Source organism: Pecten maximus, chromosome 19, assembly GCF_902652985.1.
Source record: "Pecten maximus chromosome 19, xPecMax1.1, whole genome shotgun sequence".
Taxonomy (NCBI): domain Eukaryota; kingdom Metazoa; phylum Mollusca; class Bivalvia; order Pectinida; family Pectinidae; genus Pecten; species Pecten maximus.
Genome location: NC_047033.1, coordinates 25,078,165 through 25,097,466, shown reverse-complemented (window position 1 = coordinate 25,097,466; position 19,302 = coordinate 25,078,165). Strand labels below are relative to the sequence as shown.

The 19,302-nt window shown below is 37.4% G+C and overlaps 1 protein-coding gene across 1 annotated transcript in view; it reads left to right on the top strand.

Annotated features, from left to right (window-relative positions):
* Positions 1–6,556: 6,556 nt before the first annotated feature.
* LOC117317763 (protein Wnt-6-like) overlaps positions 6,557–19,302 on the top strand; it is a 116,369-nt gene continuing 103,623 nt past the window's right edge. The window contains exon 1 of the mRNA XM_033872690.1: positions 6,557–6,886. The gene's annotated coding sequence lies outside the window, so the exon portion shown is untranslated. The remainder of the gene's footprint in view (positions 6,887–19,302) is intronic.

The following is a 19,302-nucleotide window of genomic DNA, read 5'->3' as shown; positions in this document are numbered from 1 at the left end:
CTATCGGGGTAACACTAACACACTGTGTGTCCAGACTATCGGGGTAACACTAACACACTGTGTGTCCAGACTATCGGGGAACACTAACACACTGTGTGTCCAGACTATCGGGGTAACACTAAACACACTGTGTGTCCAGACTATCGGGGTAACACTAACGCACTGTGTGTCCAGACTATCGGGGTAGCACTAAACACACTGTGTGTCCAGACTATCGGGGTAACAGTAAACACACTGTGTGTCCAGACTATCGGGGTAACACTAACACACTGTGTGTCCAGACTATCGGGGTAACACTGAACACACTGTGGGTCCAGACTGTCGGGGTAACACTAAACACACTGTGTGTCCAGACTGTCGGGGTAACATTAACACACTGTGTGTCCAGACTATCGGGTAACACTAACACACTGTGGGTCCAGACTATCGGGGTAACACTAACACACTGTGTGTCCAGACTATCGGGGTAACACTAACACATTGTGTATCCAGACTATCGGGGTAACACTAACACACTGTGTGTCCTACTACCGGGGTAACACTAACACACTGTGTGTCCAGACTATCGGGGTAACACTAACATACTGTGGGTCCAGACTATCGAGGTAACACTAACACACTGTGTGTCCAGACTATCGGGGTAACACTAACACACTGTGTGTCCAGACTATCGGGGTAACACTAACACACTGTGTGTCCAGACTATCGGGGTAACACTAACACACTAGGGGTCCAGACTATCGGGGTAACACTAACACATTGTGTGTCCAGACTATCGGGGTAACACTAACACACTATTTGTCCAGACTATCGGGGTAGCACTAACACACTGTTGGTCCATGCTATCGGGGTAACACTAACACACTGTGTGTCCAGACTATCGGGGTAACACTAACACACTGTGTGTCCAGTCTATCGGGGTAACACTAACACACTGTGTGTCCAGACTATCGGGGTAACAGTAACACACTGTGTGTCCAGACTATCGGGGTAACACTAACACACTGTGTGTCCAGACTATCGGGGTAACACTAACACACTGTGTGTCCAGACTATCGGGGTAACACTAACACACTGTGTGTCCAGACTATCGGGGTAACACTAACATACTGTGGGTCCAGACTATCGGGGTAACACTAACACACTGTGTGTCCAGACTATCGGGGTAACACTAACACACTGTGTGTCCAGACTATCGGGGTAACACTAACACACTGTGTGTCCAGACTATCGGGGTAACACTAACACACTGTGTGTCCAGACTATCGGGGTAACACTAACACACTGTGTGTCCAGACTATCGGGGTAACACTGACACACTGTGTGTCCAGACTATCGGGGTAACACTAACACACTGTGTGTCCAGACTATCGGGGTAACACTGAACACACTAGGGGTCCAGACTATCGGGGTAACACTAACACACTGTGTGTCCAGACTATCGGGGTAACACTAACACACTGTGTGTCCAGACTATCGGGAAAACACTAACACACTGTGGGTCCAGACTATCGGGGTAACACCGAACACACTGTGTGTCCAGACTATCGGGGTAACACTAACACATTGAGTGTCCAGACTATCGGGGTAAAACTAACACACTGTGTGTCCAGACTAACGGGGTGACACTGAACACACTGTGGGTCCAGACTATCGGGGTAACACTAACACACTACGGGTCCAGACTGTCGGGGTAACACTGAACACACTGTGTGTTTAGACTGTCGGGGTAACACAAACACACTGTGTCCAGACTATCGGGGTAACACTAACACACTGTGTGTCCAGACTGTCGGGGTAACACTAACACACTGTGTCCAGACTATCGGGGTAACACTAACACACTGTGGGTCCAGACTGTCGGGGTAACACTAACACACTGTGTGTCCAGACTGTCGGGGTAACACTAACACACTGTAGGTCCATACTATCGGGGTAACACTAACACACTGTAGGTCCATACTATCGGGGTAACACTAACACACTGTGGGTCCAGACTATCGGGGTAACACCAACACACTGTGTGTCCAGACTATCGGGGTAACACCAACACACTGTGTGTCCAGACTATTGGGGTAACACTAACACACTGTAGGTCCAGACTATCGGGGTAACACTAACACTGTGGGTCCAGACTATCGGGGTAACACTGAACACACTGTGTGTCCAGACTATCGGGGTAAGACTAACACACTGTGTGTCCAGACTATCGGGGTAACACTAACACACTGTGTGTCCAGACTATCGGGGTAACACTAACACACTATGTGTCCAGACTATCGGGGTAACACTAACACACTGTGTGTCCAGACTATCGGGGTAACACTGAACACACTGTGGGTCCAGACTATCGGTGTAACACTGAACACACTGTGGGTCCAGACTATCGGGGTAACACTAATACACTGTGTGTCCAGACTATCGGGGTAACACTAACACACTGTGTGTCCAGACTATCGGGGTAACACTAACACACTGTGTGTCCAGACTATCGGGGTAACACTAACACACTGTGTGTCCAGACTATCGGGGTAACACTAACACACTGTATGTCCAGACTATCGGGGTAACACTAACACACTGTGTGTCCAGACTATCGGGTTAACACTAACACACTGTGGGTCCAGACTATCGGGGTAATACTGAACACACTGACTTCTTTCCTGGGTTTCCTTCATATGATTGCCAATCCTCTCACGAAAATGAAAGAGAATGCCAAGTTTGATTAATCGTGCCAATTTCAATATTATCCCCAAATTACCTTGTACTCTAACACACTTAACGAATAGGTTTGATTCTCCCTTGAAGAGAAACCGGTATAGATATACAAAGTTTGTGAAACCTTCTGGTTGAACTGGCCGGATTACCGCCTGTCCTATAATCCTTCCGCTACTCGTTGCGAAGGAATATATGAAATGTTAAACACTTTCAGATATCGATATACATGTACTGATAAAAGCTGTCAATACGAGCGAGCCATTGCCTTACACGCGTGCTAAAGGAACAATGTACACGTGTGCACATTTGTGTTAACCAAAATGACGTACAACTGTTATACAAAGCGTAAAGTAGCAGATTTAAAAAAAAAATCTGTCATATTAAAGGTAAGTGAACTACATCAACTTACCATTGAAGTTTTGTTCCCCTTATGAGCCGCAGATTACCGAACTTTAAATAATCCCGGGCGATAAAGGACGAAACTTGTGGTAACACAGTCATGTGACTTATTCACGTATTGTTTGAATTCCTCTTCGATTACAGAAACTATTTGACTGAACAGAACTGAAGTACATACTTAAACTTGACGAGTGATGTAACACTACAAAAAACCTTTAGTTTTCACAACTACAGAGAAAGCCGGTAATTAGAGGCGAAGGTCGCGTTATTTGTAAACCAAACTAACGGACGGAGCTGTCTCTGTAATTCTATGGGCTGCATAGAACAGAGTAAGGAAAAAAAGCTTTGATCTAAAATCCTCAATCACAAAATCAAAGAAAAAGTTTCATTTAAGAAAAAAAAGGACCCAGACAATTGATAAAAAACTGTTTATACAGCGCACACGCAGCGTTCTTGTAAGTAACGAACGTTGAATTGTCTGAAGGACGTTATGGGCCAAGCTGTGTCAGTTTTACACTCGGATAATTGATATCAGGATGCATCGAGTATGGATTCTCGCTTGCATAAAGGGTGTGACATTTTGTTTGCAAACCCTACAAGTTTAGTAATAAATGTGACACGTTTTTAACAGATTTATTTCCATCAACACCAAACGTTGGATCTCATGGCTAAATTTCTCCGTGATCTGTGTTAGTATTGAAAATAAAATGAACTAAAAAAGGTTTTTCGCGCTACCTAAATTACTTAACTTATTTTTTTCCAATAGGAAAGCTTTATATAATTTAAGGAGAAATTCCTTTACTAAGATTTTCTCAATGAATTTTGTAATGTTTTCTTATGGGAAAGAAAGTTTAGGAGCTTTCTTCAGGTAAGAAACGTTCATGAAACCGGAATAAGGTGGCTCTATTCAAATACAATGCCTTACAAACTTTTAAAATAATGATGCATTTTTGTATTTCAATCGGATATTGATACCCACGAGAACAGCCAGCATAATTGTGCTGATAAGATAATTATATCAAAATTGACGCCACAATTGAAAAAAAAAACCCACTTACGGATATATAAAAAAAACATGTTTGAAATTTTGAAAAAAAAAAAATCTAAGATTAGATTAACGAAAAGTGATTTCATATTTGATCTTATAAGTTGTATGAAGTCTTTGTTAATAATAGTATTTTGGTAAATTGAAGTCTTTACAGTATTTTGTAATTTGATCTAATTAGCTGTATGAAGCCCTCGTTAACAATACAACTTTCGTTATTCAATTGATTAATTAATTGTCGGTTAACCAGAGGTCCAGAAACGACAGTGTCATCCTGTCAACCTTCATCAATAAGGACGGCACAGGAGGACAAAGCGCCAGGTAAATTCAATTGTTTACCTCTGTCTCGTCAGGATGATCGAGCCCCAAAACAAACGTTGCTAGGATAGGTACGAGATCTACACATTGTTCTATACCAGTCTTGTCTGGCTCGACATGCCTGAAGTAGGTCAAATATTGACCTTTCTTCAAACTGATACAGTAGGCTACAATCGGTGCTTGTTGAAAGAGAAATTGACTGTGAAATAGGTCCAAGAAGTTAGATACATGGGCTTGGAGCTTACAACAATTTATATGTCAAAGGTGAACGTGAAGATATGCTGTATAGTTGTTGTATTGACACGACAATAGCATGTACAGTATTAACATACCGCGGTCTTTGTATCCGGATAGATAAGTGGGCTGTTTTTCATATTATCATTTCACTTCGTAAGTTATTAATGTAAGACTTCTTAGGGCCCTAAATTATACCCGGTAGTTATGAGACTAATATTAGGAGAGTATTGTTACTAATTCAACATTACGTCATAGCCGTTAAAATTAGCGTCATGATCAACATTGCATTCATATCCAAACAAAGCCCCGAGAAAGTCTATTTCCTACATAAACATTTATTGTTAGAGGGATATATTTATATTCGGGTGGAACAAAATAGAATCAATCACGAAATCACGATTCGAAAAACGTCAGGTTGTAGTAGACAACTTTGTTAATATCAATGAATGTCTCTTACGTAAGAACCAAGATAATTTCAATACACAATAAAACAGGCTAAGAGTCAAGACAAGTTAAATATGTAATAAGCCGGGCTAAGCTTCAAGACAAGTTAATTATGTAATAATCCGGGCTAAGAGTCAAAACAAGTTTAATATGTAATAAGTCTGGTTAAGAATCAAGACAAGTTAAATATGTAATAAGTCTGGTTAAGAATCAAGACAAGTTAAATATGTAATAAGTCTGGTTAAGAATCAAGACAAGTTAAATATGTAATAAGTTGGGCTAAGAGTCAAGACGAGTTAGATATGTAAGAAGTCGGGCTCAGAGTAAAGACAAGTTCAATTTGTAATAAATCGGGCTAAGAGTCAAAACAAGTTAAATATGTAATACGCCAGACAAGTTAAATATGTAATAAATCGGGCTAACAGTCAAATCAAGTTAAATATGTAATAAGCCAGACAAGTTAAATATGTAATAAGTCGGGCTTAGAGTCAAAACAAGTGAATTATGTAAAAAGTCGGCCTAAGAGGAAGACAAGTTAAATATGTAATAAATCGGGTTAAGAGTCAAATCGATAAGTCGGGCTAAGAGTCAAAACAAGTTAAATATGTATTAAGTCGGGCTAAGAATCAAGACAATTTAAACATGACATAAGTTCGTATAACCAGATTAAGAATAAGGACAAGTTGAATATGACACAATTTATTATAGCTAGAATCATAACCAGAACTAATTAAACCTGACATCTTGTAACCAGAGGTAAGATTTGTGTAACCAAAGCAAGATCAGTTAAATGAATCGGGATCAATAATCCTCGGCTTCAAACAAGAAAAAATAATGTTTTGATATCGTTTTAACAAGACGAGATAAATTCAATCTTAAGAAAAATGAAAGTGGCGATAAAAGACCAGACAATAATATAAGAAGCCATTGTTTAAAATTGTTAATTGATATTTAGGGGAAAATCGCAAGTGAAGCGAAATGTTACGACACAGAGTTATCAACTGATATTAAAACAAGAGAGTAGAAGTTTGTCGGAACGTGTGAAATTGAATACGTCACGACGATGAACAATACTTTAATAAACCCATGAACTAATTAATTTGTATTGCTGATTAACAATTCTGAATTCAAACAAAACTTATAAAGGATTATCTGTATGAGGATCGTAATTATCAATATATTACAGAGCTAATTAAATCCCATTAGTTGTATGATATATAGTCGTCTCAATAGATCGGGGGGTTTAATTATGACCCCAGAACTGTTATCTTATCGGCTGTGTTCATCTCTGTGAGCATACCCAACAGGTCAAAGGTCACGGGACTAATATAATCCGATAGTCCGATGACACTCGGCACTGTCTGGCTGCTATCGACATCAGGGGGCGCTGTCATCACTACTGTTGAAACGGCACCGTCTAATAATTCCGGATCGTGTCAAACAATACCCATATTTTTTTCCGGACTTTATAAGTGTGTTAATATAGGAAGGGTTTCTAAGCTTGTGTACCATATCAATTTCATCGGCCTAGTGGATTGTGTGTGCATGACGTGGCCTCTAGTTATTCTGACTTTTTTTGGTACAAAAACCAATGTGTAACTATATTAATGATGTATAAAAAGATATCGCAACAATTTATTTATTGAGAGTTTCAAATTCGCTCGGCATGGTTCACGGTGTATGGATACAATTTAATTAACGCCAAGAGGGAGAACATCTTTTCAGGTAAGTGATTTAAAATAATTACTGACCACGATGTCATAACGGTGATGAGCACGTAAGGAGGGAGGGGCCAAGTATTCACTCACAAGTAATATAAACACCCCTCTGTCATTTACAGATCAATGAATGCCAACACCAGGTAAAAGTGTTGTGACTCCATTAGTAACAGTATATGGCGTATATTACAATATATTCAGATAATACAATAGGATTGAAGAATGAAACTTTTAACAATGGCTTATTTATTGTTTTAACTGTTACTATTTAGATTTTTGTCGAACCCACCTATGAATGACTGTGCATGCATTGATAACTCAGCATTAAAATATTTTAATGTTGATAATAATCTAGATACATTTTTACAACTTTTCCGCAAGACTTGGTCTTCCTATGCACATGGCTAGTGTTACCAATTGTATAATATGTTATTCATGTTGGACTGGCTCACACGCAAAGGGACGCATGTTACCTACAGTATAGGTATACACTGTGTATGTCCTCATGGTCGTCGATTTCTGGTCCAGTTTTACGTATATATACAACAATAGCGTACACTTGTAGTTATTTAGTACGCTGTTTGATTTGCGTTAATGTATATATCAAAGTCCAAATGCTTAGCTGAATACCTCCGGAACATTGATTTTCATATCGAAACTAATTAATACGATACAAAAAATTGATAACAGATATATTTATAACTGTAAAACGGTTCCAAAATCTGACATGTTAAAGCCGTGTTCCTGTTAATTGTTCCTATAATCAAACGACTGCATTCTGTGTCCTTTTATGTTGACATGTGAACTGATGGTATATGCATGCTTTCTTTATCTACTTGCGATGTTTATCATATATTTAATTGTTTATGACGTTAATTACATAAAAATCAAAGCCATGCTTGTATCTACGTCATAGATATCCTATAATCGTTATGTAACATCGTAACGTTCTAGACAGACCGTTTATCGGCCTATCGCACTACTAATTTTAAACATGAAACAACCCTGCGTGCTAAATATGGACCAAAATAACAATGACTATTTAGCGCGCGTCACCGTTAGTTTGATCCGAGGAGAATATTAGTATTTTGAGTAAACAGTGGAATCGAAGCACATATTTTAACTGTACATGACATTGTTTTGTGTTTAGTGGTTAAATATGCAGGCAGATATAGCCAATTAAGTCCAGAACACTCTCGCACATGTCCGCAGGTGAAGGTAGATTGGTATCAATAGGGCGTGAAAAGGCAATTTCCTATATAACAGGCAATATTTATTACAATTAGATCATAACATTTGACAATTATAAAACCATAGAACAGTCACATTGCTTGATAATGACCTCCTGTGTCCCGCGAGGAAAATCGATTAAGATAAAAGGGCTGGATTCATCGACAAAAATAATCATCAAATAAAACAAAAAGACTTACCGTTAGGGTTTCTCTACTACAATTACAGCCAAATCGTCTCTGGCTCCAGGGGAATGATTTTACATGAACACAAATCGCTACCGACGTTTTATCCAATGTAGCTGATTTAGATATTCAATGTAAGTTTTTTTTTGTTTATAGAGGCACGACCGCTATGTGCTATGTTACGGGATGTGGAATTTAATGTATCGTGCCCGGCTCAATTAGACGTGGTACCGCCAGGCGGTGGTCATTACATCCGTCCCCAAGCTTTCGTATCTTTGTCAAACAAAAGGATTTATCCTCTAGTGTCCCCTGTCTGCGTGTAAAATTTATGGAGTATTTACCAACTCCGATAATGAATCACAAAGATTGTGTGGAATAACGGTTAAGATGTCAAATTCTCGCATGCTTGAATAAATATGGTTTATATGTATGTAATATTATTAATATTATATATGTATAATAAATATGAATTCGATTAAATATTAGTATGTAGGAATCCAATGGCGATAAACTTATATCAACAAGATAAATGATCTTTATTTTCTAGTTTTTACATATCCATAATAGATGTTTTTCGGCATAGCCGTATAATTTTCTTTTGAGCCCGGATATGACGCGACAGGTGGCGTTACTGGTCAAGATGAAGTATGTGATTGGTCAATGTAGCGGTAAATGCAAAATGCAGACATGCAGTTAAAGACGAAACAAAATTGAGATTGAATGCAAGCTGAATAAGTGGATGTATCTATTCAAATGACACATTAATAAAATTATATTCCTGATTCAAATGCAGTCTTATTATCACCAAAATGATTCAAACGCATCTTATCTTATTATTCGGGCTGAAACGCATCTATTAATTAGTTCGTTAATTTATTTACCAGCAGTTTTACATTATAACCACCAGCATTAAAACTATGCCGTTTATCTTTTTTAAAGATATTTCTTGTTTATATCTTAGTTGAAGTAATGGTCCTGATTGTGCTCTGGTATACGGAGGTGCATTAATTGGTATCTTATAAATTTAATAACTATACCAAGTGTAGTACCTAATTGAAAAATAACACAGATACATTTTATGTGTATCTAAGATTGATAAGGACCTGGCTGATTTGATTGACAGTGGACATTGAGATGGAGGCCATGTGTGGTGCAGGAAACTGATAATTCACCACACTGGACTTTCATTTAAAAATATTTTATTATCAAGTAATACATGCATGTACAATTACTTAAAGATGTATATAAATAATATATTAGACAACAGGCTAAGCCTATACTGGTCCTAAGCTAGGCCTAGACTAAGACTTGACTTGGCCTAGAACACATGATAAGGTGCGGAACAAATGACTTGAATGAAAACATGTGATATATATGGTTGGGAATGGATGATTTGACGGCTATGTGTGTGAAGCTTATATTTATATAAAACATAGTAACAAAAATATGATTAAGGAATAAAAAGGACTCGCGGGCCTCGAACTCACGATTTACGACACATGATCTCGTCCAGCCAGAAATACCCGCAGCCAACACCACTGCGCCACATCCGCGTTCTTAAAAAGAGCGATTCAATGGCGGAGCGATGGTTGGCCTGGTACCCTGACGTCATGGTCACAAATCGTTTGTTAGATGGTATGAATATTTTCTGTCATATCCTTTTCGGTTTTTATCATCTAACATCTACGACATGCCCTTAAGTGTGTATTTCTGCCGTACATTAACAGTATGCATTACCTATTAGTTAAGTTAATTGTCATCACGATCTTAAATTTTAAAACAAGAAATATCTTTAAAACAGATAAACGGCAAAGTTTTAATGCTGGTGGGTATAATGTAAAACTGCTGGTGAAATAAATTAACGAGCTAATGCGTTCCAGTACGGCTAACAAAATTATAGCAGTTTGAATCATTTTTGGTGATGATAAGACTGCATTTGAATCAGGAATATTATTTTATTAATTTGTCATTTGAAAAGATACATCCACTTATTCAGCTTGCATTCAATCTTAACTTTGTTTCGTTTTTAACTGCATGTATCTGCGTTTTGCATTTACCGCTACATTGACCAATCACATACTTCATCTTGACCAGTAACGCCACCTGTCGCGTCATATCCGGGGCCAAAGCAATAGTATAAGGCTATGCCGAACAACAAGTACGGTAAATATATTTCGGCCTATGGCTTTGCCTGTCTATCATAATGTACTATATTTTATTGACAGCTATACAGGCTTGTATAATAATTGTTTCAATACTCTATACAACACCGACAAAGAGTAATTATTATCGATTTCAAACAAGAATAGACTATTGTTTTATACAATACCCAAAGTCAATTGCTTCACTCTATTACCACACTCCAGAATTTCGATAATCTCTTTTCATCTTTTTTTTTTTTTTTAAGTTTACTGATAATTTCACAACGTTTTGAGAATACAGCTCTCTTTTAAGAGAGCCGAGTCCGTGTTGATGAAGATAAACATTCTCCACTTAAAAAAGAAATCTGTGCGCTCGAAACGTTGTGGGATGTTTAATAAGTTTTGTCTATGGAATGGCCTAAAATGCTTGTATCATACTTTGCATTTTTTATGTGAATAAATAAGTTAATTGCATCCGCAGAAAAGTTGCTCCATCTTAATATTTTGTATATTATTTTTGGTTTATTTACGAATGTCATTTGGACGTTGGTATTTTTTTTTTCATTTGTTGGTATTAAGTAATTAGGTATATACCTATATTGTGGCTGTGATTTAGACGATATCATCTTTAAGATTTAAGTCAGATTAATTATCAGGACGGCATCAGGTAAGAAATTGTTGCTCTGAATAACTTAGGGATTTATATTTAGGAACGATTCTTATCTTAAAGACAAACAGCGATGGGAGGCTGTATTTGTAACGTTATGAAAAATGTGTTTTCTTCGGAAATGTGACGAAATTTTATTATAAACAGCAGACAGCATATCGTGGCGCATTTCGTCCCAATAACACTCAAAAACTACATGTATAAATATGATTTGCTTATACTTGTTAAACAATTAATACTGAAAATATGAAATATGTAAACATATATTATCATACTTATAAAGCAATTAATATTGAAAATATGAATTAGCATACACGTATTATTATAAAATGATATTTTTTCACAAATTCCGATTGGCTGAAATATTGTCACATGACTCCTCGTAACATGCAAGTTCGACCTGTCGTGCTAAAACAGTTAATCCAAAGTGCTAATTAACTGGATGTTTCCAAAAATAGATTACATCGTATGAAACATAGGGGTTTTCAGACACGTGCAAATTTTCATCAAATCAAGCAACAGGTTTTAAGTAAAATGTATTAATTGAGTATCATGATTTGAATACCTTGCTAAAATGCTATCTTGTAAATATTAATATGTATTATATTAGAGGAAAAGGCATTGATAAGTTGAAAAAACATATGCCTAATCCTTTGCTCAATTTGGGGCAATAAATATATTTAAATCATCAATGAATTACCTCCCCTTGGCATTGTCCGACAATGTCAAATATCGCGGGACAATTTCAGACAAGCATTGTCTCCGAAACTATTGAAACGATTATATTATCTATAAATTAATACAATAAATTACTTAACAGTTAAATTGTCTGGAGTTTAAAATGTATATTTTTCATTTGTTGTCTTTTTGGTGAAAATTTTTCAGGTGGTAGTTTTTTCAGTAAACATTTGGTTGCTTTCAATAATATTTTAAAATAAACTTTTTATAATAAAACTATTACAGCCTTTTTATTTCGGTCGACCATGTAACGACCCTATAAAATGTCCATAATTGTATAATATGTTAATATCACGTGTTTAAAACTTACTATGAATAAAAAGAACGGATATGTTTCAATGTTTCAATGCTCTGAATGCTACAAACGTTTTTATGACTTTTTATCTATTAAATGATATAAATATCACGGGCGTATGCCTAAAAAATATTCTTTAATGACACATAAGAAACAAAATATGAAAATACGTCTGAAAAGGGTTAATAAAATACACAGGAAGCACCCATAAGTAAACACAATCTAGATGAAAGTATTGTCCTCCTTTATTCAAATGATCTTCATTCGACTTCCATTTCCATTCCAAATAGAAGTGTGCTACTGGGTATTTAAACCTTGGTATATATAGATGTCAAAAAGTTGTCTTCCTTCGTCATTTGTGTTACTATGTCATATACCGTATCTATTTATTAGCACAATGTATCATATACATTATGTGCTGATGATCCAAAGATATAGACTTTGAATTTCCTGTCGTAGTTGTACCGAGAGAAATATGTATAATATATGTACAATTCGTATCCATGTATGTAATACATTGCAATCCAGGTATTATATATCACTTTATAGACGACTTCCACAATGATCATGTCAGGGTATCGGCCGACCATCACTGCGCCATTGAAACGTTCTTTTTAGAGCTGCGGGTATTTCTGGCTAGGCGATTGGGTGCCGTAGATCGTGAGTTCGAGCCCCGGTCAGGGCACGAGTCAAAAAGTTGTCTTCCTTCGTCATTTGTGTTACTAAGTTATATACAAATGTATCTATTTATTAGCACAATGTTTCATATACACTATGTGTTTGTGATCCGAAGATATAGATTTGAATTTCCTGTCGTAGTTGTACCTAGAGAAATATATGTATGAAGAATTAAAAAAAAAAAAAAAATCGAAACCATCCGTTAACAGTTTCAAATAGTACAGTGCATATATTGATAATGAAGAGTCAAATAAGCTAATTTATGATTAAAGCTGTAGATCAGGCGCGCGGTATCATTTCACGATTTTAAGAAAAGCATAAGTTCGGTTACGCAATGTATCAAGCCGTGCTCCTCAATTGTTTAACGTTCTTACTAATTATCACAAATATGTATTGCTTAAGATATTTTAATATTGTATTAACTGTACGCCATGTATCATTGTTATTATATATATGAGACCCCTTGTTACACACGTTAGTGTGTCAGAGTTTTATCAATAAAAACCTAGAAAATATCTGAAACTATAGCTGCATTGATTAGCCGATTGACACATTTCATCTAGTCACTAAATAAATTCCCCAGGTATAATGAATCGAATCTCGGCGTAAAACAACTGTAGCATATACAAACGATGTCTGCTCTTTTGGAGTAACATTGAAGTGTTTCATTAATTGAGCATTTAAATGTTATTTATATCATTTACATGCAACAATTTTATTTTTCGTGTTCATTTTAAGGTTATATAAAAATTACAATATTTGAAACCACAGACTAATAGAATTGTCGCCTCTTCGTGTTCAATGTCAAATTAAGATATATATATATATATTCAGTCAAATTTTTACGATAGCTTAATGTTCAGTCGATTTTCAATAGATGTATACAAAATATTTTTTATTTTATGATAAGATTATATTCGAGCGAATTATTTCGTTAGGTTTTTATGTATAAATGACTTTATGTGACGGTTATAAAAGATATTTTAGTTATGCTATCACTTTATTCTGACGCCATAAAACATGGTCATACGAGAATTGGATCTGTTAATGTGTTGATGTTAATATGTGAATGACTCGCCCTCTTTGTGTTGCCTTTCACGTACGATTCACGACATATAGATACATATTAAGGGTGCCCATTTCAAACGATCACACCAGCATTCACTCAATACCCTATTAGGCAGAGTGGCCTCATAAACAACACGAAGTAGGTATTTAGCCCCGTAGGGGATAGGAGTGTTCGATCTTAATAAATAGCCCTTTAGCCGCTTATCTTTTGTAATATATGATTTTTGAAAAAATAAAATTATTGTAGAAAAGCGATCTGGATAATTCTGGTATGGTTTCATGCGACGAGAATATCCGTTTTGTAAGTCGTAAATTATCAGTGAAAGAAAGTGTCAATGATCTGTGTAAAATATATTTTCCTCCAATTATTAACGGTGTGTTACTCCGGAAACTCGATATTTTGTTAGATTATGACATCAGGGAATGTGTACATACATTTATTTAAGTTTGCTGAAATATTTCCTTGTAATATTGTTTTTGTTGTATCTTACTGGAAAAAATCATTGTGGGTCGTTTGTGGTGCAGGAAGTTTTTTTTTCTGTTTGGAATATGTTGTTTCGCGTCCGGTGATTTCCGCGAGAATCCTTGCCCCTGTTTTCAGAGTTCCTGATATTACCTTCGCTTGATGCTCTTCATTGTCCCTTGTGTGCAACGGAACGTGTTTTAGTTAATTAGTCCCCTACCAACGGTGAAAGTCAAATGTCCTCCCCCGTCCGTCCGTCCGTCTGTCCGTACCCACTCAACATCCTTGTGGGGTGCATTCACCGATTCATTGTGTCAAAATATCTTCGTCGCTATAGGAGACGATTTTTAAAGTATTTTTCTTTTTTTACCCATAAATCAACATTAAATCTCACTGCGCATGTGTTTTTTTAGCGACGGAATGAACGGAAATAAAAACAGATTTTGAAATTCTGATCGACTTGTACCGTGCACCCCACAAGTTGACAGACAATTCACTGCACCCCACTAGTCGACATTGGCCGTCCGTCTGTCCGTCAGTCCGTCCACTCAGTTTTCCGCACTTTTTTCAGCAATGTCTCATGTTGATGAAAATTGGTATGTACACTAACTTCAGGATAAATAGCTACAGATCAAGTTCGAGTTTCAAGGATTTTTAGTCAAGGTTAAGGTCACTGTTACTATTTTAGCTGGTGACCGGTAGGGGACATGTATTGCTTTAGCAATACTCTCAGAATTCTTGTTTTAGTATATAACTTACTTATTTAACGTAAATTCAGTTGTTGTTACAGGTACCTAGTACGTATGTACATTTGTTAGCGATGAAAATTCAAATAAGAAATATCTTTAAAAAAGATAAACGGCATAGTTTTAATGCTGGTGGTTATAATGTAAAACTGCTGGTGAAATAAATTAGCGAACTATATGCGTTTCAGCACGGATAACAAAATGATATCAGTTTGAATAATTTTTGGTGATGATAAGACTGCATTTGTATCAGGAATATAGTTTTATTAATGTGTCATTTTAAAAGATACACCCACTAATTCAGCTTGCATTCAATCTTTTCTTTGTTTCGTTTTTAACTGCATATCTGCATTTTGCATTTACCGCTACATTGACCAATCACATACTTCATCTTGACCAGTAACGCCACCTTTCGCGTCATATCCGGGGCCAAAAGAATATAATACGGCTATGCCGAAAAATGAAAAGATTCGTAACAATTAAGACAGGGATATTTGAATTTTAATTGCTGTGTATTAGATACTCTAATCAGAAAAACCGATCTTATTATTCTTGACTTTATTTCAATAACACCTTCATCAACATCAATATGTATGAACAAATTATGTTCAATGCCCTACTTACATTTTAATTCAGATTCAGAAACCATTCCACTTTACGTTGATTCAAATAACGGTGTGGTGTTTGCCAGTAATTGAGAGGTGTTTGTTTTATTTAGTTTCTACACCTAGGCCCAGTTGTTCAAAATGTGATTCGCTTGATTACTTGATAAGTGAATATCTCATATCTCCTTCACTTCAAAACCTCTGTGTGTATAAATGAGGTAGGAGGCTGAAAAGTGCTGTAGAGTTTTGTAGAAAAATGTCAAGTTTTTAAAACATATACTAGAAATGATTTAGACGTGGTTTGGTGTTGTATGTAGTTACTACACCTGGACGTGGTTTGGTGTTGTATGTAGTTACTACACCTGGACGTGGTTTAGTGTTGTAGGTAGTTACTACACCTGGACGTGGTTTAGTGTTGTACATAGTTACTACACCTGGACGTGGCTTAGTGTTGTACATAGTTACTACACCTGGACGTGGTTTAGTGTTGTACATAGTTACTACACCTGGACGTGGTTTAGTGTTGTATGTAGTTACTACACCTGGACGTGGTTTAGTGTTGTATGTAGTTACTACACCTGGACGTGGTTTAGTGTTGTACATAGTTACCACACCTGGACGTGGTTTAGTGTTGTACGTAGTTACTACACCTGGACGTGGTTTAGTGTTGTACGTAGTTACTACACCTGGACGTGGTTTAGTGTTGTACATAGTTACTACACCTGGACGTGGTTTAGTGTTGTACATAGTTACTACACCTGGACGTGGTTTAGTGTTGTATGTAGTTACTACACCTGGACGTGGTTTAGTGTTGTATGTAGTTACTACACCTGGACGTGGTTTAGTGTTGTACATAGTTACTACACCTGGACGTGGTTTAGTGTTGTATGTAGTTACTACACCTGGACGTGGTTTAGTGTTGTACATAGTTACTACACCTGGACGTGGTTTAGTGTTGTACATAGTTACTACACCTGGACGTGGTTTAGTGTTGTACAGAGTTACTACACCTGGACGTGGTTTAGTGTTGTATGTAGTTACTACACCTGGACGTGGTTTAGTGTTGTACATAGTTACTACACCTGGACATGGTTTAGTGTTGTATGTAGTTACTACACCTGGACGTGGTTTAGTGTTGTACATAGTTACTACACCTGGACGTGGTTTAGTGTTGTACATAGTTACTACACCTGGACGTGGTTTAGTGTTGTATGTAGTTACTACACCTGGACGTGGTTTAGTGTTGTACATAGTTACTACACCTGGACGTGGTTTAGTGTTGTATGTAGTTACTACACCTGGACGTGGTTTAGTGTTGTACATAGTTACCACACCTGTACGTGGTTTAGTGTTGTATGTAGTTACTACACCTGGACGTGGTTTAGTGTTGTACATAGTTACTACACCTGGACGTGGCTTAGTGTTGTACATAGTTACTACACCTGGACGTGGTTTAGTGTTGTATGTAGTTACTACACCTGGACGTGGTTTAGTGTTGTACATAGTTACCACACCTGGACGTGGTTTAGTGTTGTACGTAGTTACTACACCTGGACGTGGTTTAGTGTTGTACGTAGTTACTACACCTGGACGTGGTTTAGTGTTGTACATAGTTACTACACCTTGACGTGGTTTACTGTTGTACATAGTTACTACACCTGGACGTGGTTTAGTGTTGTATGTAGTTACTACACCTGGACGTGGTTTAGTGTTGTATGTAGTTACTACACCTGGACGTGGTTTAGTGTTGTACATAGTTACTACACCTGGACGTGGTTTAGTGTTGTATGTAGTTACTACACCTGGACGTGGTTTAGTGTTGTACATAGTTACTACACCTGGACGTGGTTTAGTGTTGTACATAGTTACTACACCTGGACGCGGTTTAGTGTTGTACATAGTTACTACACCTGGACGTGGTTTAGTGTTGTACATAGTTACTACACCTGGACGTGGTTTAGTGTTGTATGTAGTTACTACACCTGGACGTGGTTTAGTGTTGTACATAGTTACTACACCTGGACGTGGTTTAGTGTTGTATGTAGTTACTACACCTGGACGTGGTTTAGTGTTGTACATAGTTACTACACCTGGACGTGGTTTAGTGTTGTACATAGTTACTACACCTGGACGTGGTTTAGTGTTGTATGTAGTTACTACACCTGGACGTGGTTTAGTGTTGTACATAGTTACTACACCTGGACGTGGTTTAGTGTTGTATGTAGTTACTACACCTGGACGTGGTTTAGTGTTGTACATAGTTACCACACCTGTACGTGGTTTAGTGTTGTATGTAGTTACTACACCTGGACGTGGTTTAGTGTTGTACATAGTTACTACACCTGGACGTGGTTTAGTGTTGTACATAGTTACTACACCTGGACGTGGTTTAGTGTTGTATGTAGTTACTACACCTGGACGTGGTTTAGTGTTGTACATAGTTACTACACCTGGACGTGGTTTAGTGTTGTATGTAGTTACTACACCTGGACGTGGTTTAGTGTTGTACATAGTTACTACACCTGGACGTGGTTTAGTGTTGTACATAGTTACTACACCTGGACGTGGTTTAGTGTTGTATGTAGCTACTACACCTGGACGTGGTTTAGTGTTGTACATAGTTACTACACCTGGACGTGGTTTAGTGTTGTATGTAGTTACTACACCTGGACGTGGTTTAGTGTTGTATGTAGTTACTACACCTGGACGTGGTTTAGTGTTGTACATAGTTACTACACCTGGACGTGGTTTAGTGTTATACATAGTTACTACACCTGGGCGTGGTTTAGTGTTGTATGTAGTTACTACACCTGGACGTGGTTTAGTGTTGTACATAGTTACTACACCTGGACGTGGTTTAGTGTTGTACATAGTTACTACACCTGGACGTGGTTTAGTGTTGTACATAGTTACTACACCTGGACGTGGTTTAGTGTTGTACATAGTTACTACACCTGGACGTGGTTTAGTGTTGTATGTAGTTACTACACCTGGACGTGGTTTAGTGTTGTACATAGTTACTACACCTGGACGTGGTTTAGTGTTGTATGTAGTTACTACACCTGGACGTGGTTTAGTGTTGTACATAGTTACTACACCTGGACGTGGTTTAGTGTTGTATGTAGTTACTACACCTGGACGTGGTTTAGTGCTGTACATAGTTACTACAACTGGACGTGGTTTAGTGTTATACATAGTTACTACACCTGGACGTGGTTTAGTGTTGTACATAGTTACTACACCTGGACGTGGTTTAGTGTTGTACATAGTTACTACACCTGGACGTGGTTTAGTGTTGTGTATAGTTACTACACCTGGACGTGGTTTAGTGTTGTACATAGTTACTACACCTGGACGTGGTTTAGTGTTGTACATAGTTACTACACCTGGACGTGGTTTAGTGTTGTGTGTAGTTACTATACCTGGACGTGGTTTAGTGTTGTGTGTAGTTACTACACCTGGACGTGGTTTAGTGTTGTATGTAGTTACTACACCTGGACGTGGTTTAGTGTTGTACATAGTTACTACACCTGGACGTGGTTTAGTGTTGTACATAGTTACTACACCTGGACGTGGTTTAGTGTTGTACATAGTTACTACACCTGGA